Source organism: Belonocnema kinseyi, chromosome 4 (genome assembly GCF_010883055.1).
Source record: "Belonocnema kinseyi isolate 2016_QV_RU_SX_M_011 chromosome 4, B_treatae_v1, whole genome shotgun sequence".
In the NCBI taxonomy this organism is placed as follows: domain Eukaryota; kingdom Metazoa; phylum Arthropoda; class Insecta; order Hymenoptera; family Cynipidae; genus Belonocnema; species Belonocnema kinseyi.
Genome location: NC_046660.1, coordinates 58,985,108 through 58,989,235, shown reverse-complemented (window position 1 = coordinate 58,989,235; position 4,128 = coordinate 58,985,108).

The window sequence follows — 4,128 nt, the reverse complement described above, 5'->3', positions numbered from 1 at the left end:
TTTTGAAAATTAAAATTCGAAAATTTTTTCTAAAGCCTCCAGAGGACTTCGTTTTCGCACGAAAAAATTTTATGTGCCCTTATTGCATCCGGACCCACAATTCTATGACACAGAAAAAAACTTTTTTGAATAAGGTAAGAGTAAATTTAGTTAGTGCACAGTTTTTATTTAGGAATATTACATATGCATTGTATATTTATATTGTTTGATTATTATATCTATGAGTTGCGTGAGGGACTTGCTAGTCTACTTGGTAGTGACATGTTGCACAGGCTGAATTAACTTTAAGTTATTATTTCAAAAAATTGGGTAATTTTTAACATTTATATAGTATTTTTAATAAATTTCAGTAATAAGGTGATAGGCCTGATTAACTTTTATGTTGGCCAGGTTGTAAAGGGATTCTGCTTTCTGGTGGTTTTGTCGGTTCTCCAGGATTTGCTTGAATTGCAGGTGGAGGTTCTCAGCCAGATTAGCATTATTTGGGGGTTGCCTGTTATTATTCCTATTACCAACAGCATTTTAATTTCGATTTCCTGCAAAAAATAGTAGGAAATTGTGAGTACACGTTTATAAAAATAAAATAAATTCTGAAATTTATAAAAATGTAATCTTTCGTGTTTTATGTGCTAAGTTTATCTAAATTGTTGAACCTTGAAGCCAAAAGATAAATTTTCCCTACAAAAATTGATTTTTCAAACCAAGATATGACTTTTGAGAAAAGATATGAACACTACGAATCACGCGCTTTAACTCTATGTCCGCAAAGTTCTCTTTTCTTTATTTATAAATAAACCAAAATATTCATATCATATTTGCCTCGTGTCGTAGGATTGGTATGGATTGGAATGGCTTGCAATGGATTGTAGTGCAAAGGATCGGAACAGATTTAAGTGGATTAAAAATAAGTGGATTAAAATGGATGTGAGTGTATTTGATTGAGTTGAAATAAATTGGATTGGAATAGGTTGAAGTGAAGTGGATTGGCATGAATTGAATTGTATTCGATTTTATTGGAAATAGTTGGATTGGAATAGATTAAAATATATTGGAATGGATTAGAGTGGTATAGATGGAAATAGATTGACGTGTGTTCGAATGGATTGGAATGAATTGAATTTGACTGGATTAAAGTGGATTGGGTGGGGATGGATTAAAGTGTATACGATTGAAGTGTATTGGAATGAATTGGGTTGGAATGTAGTGGATTTTAATGGATTATAGTGGATTGTCTTATTCTGGATTAACTTTGATTCGATCAGATTCGGTTTGAATCGATTGAAGTGGAATAAAATGGACTGTAGTGGATTGGAATAAATTGTATTTGCATTAACTGAAATACATTGGCTTGAAGTGAATTCAATTATATTTAAGTGGATTGAAATGAACGAGATTGGAATGTATTGGATCTGATTGAGGTAGATTAGAGTGGATTGGAGTGGATTTGATTTTATTTGAGTAGATGAAAATTAATTGGATTGGAGTGGATTTGATTGAATTTGGTTAGATTGGACAGGATTCGATAAGGGGTGGATTGGAATGAATGCATTATAATTAATTAGAATGAATTAGAATGAATTATATTCGGTTAGAATGGATCGAGTGCACTGAAGTGAAATAAATTGATACGATTGAAGTGGATTTTAATGGATTGAAGTGAATTCTATTGAAGTTCATTGAAATTAATTAGATAGAAATGAATTGCATTGGGATAGGTTAAAGCTGTATGGATTGGAGAGGATTCCAGGTGACTAGATTGGAGTAGATTCGATTGGAGTAGATTGACACGCATGGATTGAAATGGATAGAAACGAGTTTTGAGATATTATATTATTAGTGAAAATAAGCCCTTTTTCATCAATCTGTCTTAAACCGTCTTCTACACGCCACTATCAGAAAAACGTAGTAATTCACGCACTTTTTGTATTGTGGGCATGGTCCCGATGGTTTCTGAGTACTTATTCCGTCGCTTGTTTCGCATCCTCCTGCGGGTGTTCCAGTTCCTGATATGGCATGTGGTGTGCTACTTTGTGGTGTTGTGGTTGCGATTCCTTCTGATAGTCCTGATAAATGTCTTGATGATGCAACATGTGAACTTGCTACAACGACTGATGGTGATGATGTTTTTTCTGATCTTGCTGATGGTTCTCTTGATGATGCTTGAACTGAAGTTTCCTCTGCGGCTAGTGATGATGAGCTTTTTCCTGATATTCCTGATCCGCTTTTCCCTGATCCTCCTGATGAGTTTCCTGGAGATGCACGACCTAGACTTTCTTCTGCTTCATAATATGACCTTTCTGATCTGCCATCTGATGAGGATCCTGCAGATTTCGGACTTAGACGGTCAGATGCGAAATGAAATTCTCTTTCTGAATTGCTTCCTGATGAAGTTCCTTTAAGGCTTGCTGAGACTGAATGTTTGTCTTCTACAGGTGAATTTAATCCAGAATACGACATAGAATTAGAAGTTGGTCTTGGCTCTGTAAAATAAGAGAATCATGAAGTTTTCTGATATACGTTGGAAAAGTAGATGTATTTTGAAATTGTAGCACATTTAAATTATTCTAAAAACTCAAAAAAGTGATTTTTCCCCTATGTATTTTATATGGAAAACTTCAAAGTCCAAATCGGCACCTGCTAAGATAAAAAATAGAAAAATAAAAAATTAGTCAATATCTTAGGTCGGATTTGAAATAAGAGGGGGGGGGGGCGTTGCCCTCTAGCATGCAAAAAAAATTTTCCATGCATTTTTGGACCACCCTAGTGAACAACGTCTAGTCGTGCTTGTAATAGGTGAGTCGTTTTTAAATCGTGACACAAAATTAGAAAAACACAGTGGGAAAACAATTTTTTTTGTTAAAAATGATGTACAACCCACAAATATGGATCTATTTATGCAAAAAAAAATTCGGAAAGCTTATAAGTTTTTTAAGAGAGTTGTCAAGCCCGATTTTTATATTTGGGTTAAATCTTTTTTTTTTAAATAAATAAATATGCCGAAAGAAATGGCCATTATTTCTATTTGACGTTCCTGGTGCTCACCAATAACTTTAAAATGGTTTAAATCGCCTAAGTTTTAAAGAATAATATCAACTTAAGATATTTTAATATTATATAAAAAACATTATTAACACAAAGAATGTTTTCTACTATTTTCTATAATTTTATGTTTTTTAGCTATTTCAAAGAAAATTGGATAAAATTTATGTAATGATGCAAAGATTTCTTCTTGAGATTTTAATTGTTAATATTATGAATAAATTTAATAAACAAATGCATCAATCAAGCATTTCGAGATTTAAACATTCGTTTTTTTCAGTTTTATTTTTTTAACTAAAAGCCTTTTCCTAATTTCGGAAAATTTCATTAATTTTTTATTAATAATTTAATTTTTTTAAACAAATTTCATTTGAAAATGCATTATTTGGGCATGTGTCAGCAAAAAATCGTTTTTTTCAATCAAATCTTTTTGATTGGCAAGACTATGGTAATTTCAGAAAAATTAATAATTAGTTGATAAATTTTATATTTTTTAAAACAAATTTAGTAAACAAATGCATTATTCGTTCATATATAGAGGTGAAATATGTTGTTTTTTAATGTCAGCCTTTTTAATTAGGAACCTAATGACAATTTCATTATCATTAATATGTAATTTATAAATTCTGTGATGTTTTAAACAAATTTGATAAACATATGCATTACGTGGCTATTTTTCAATGCAAAAGTTTTTTAAAAACTTTATTCCTTTCAGTTTAGGTGTCTTATTACTTTCATTTTTTTTAATAAGGCTGAAGCTTCAGGATAATGTATTTGTTTATTAAATTTTTTTTAAAAGGATCAAGTATTTATTTGTTTTACTAAAATTATCATGAAGTTCCCAATCATAAAGACTGACATAAAAAAAACGAATTCTTCCGTTGAAAGTTGCCCCAATAATGCATTTGTTTATTAAAATTATTTTTAAAAAATCATAAAATTGATCAATACATAATGAACTTTTTCTGAAATTAACATGGAATTCATGTGGAAAAGTTAGGATCGAAAAAAGCCAATTATTCTTCTGAGAAAGGCCTGAGCTATGCATTTGTTTATTAAATTTGCTTTAAAAAATAAAAATTTATCAAC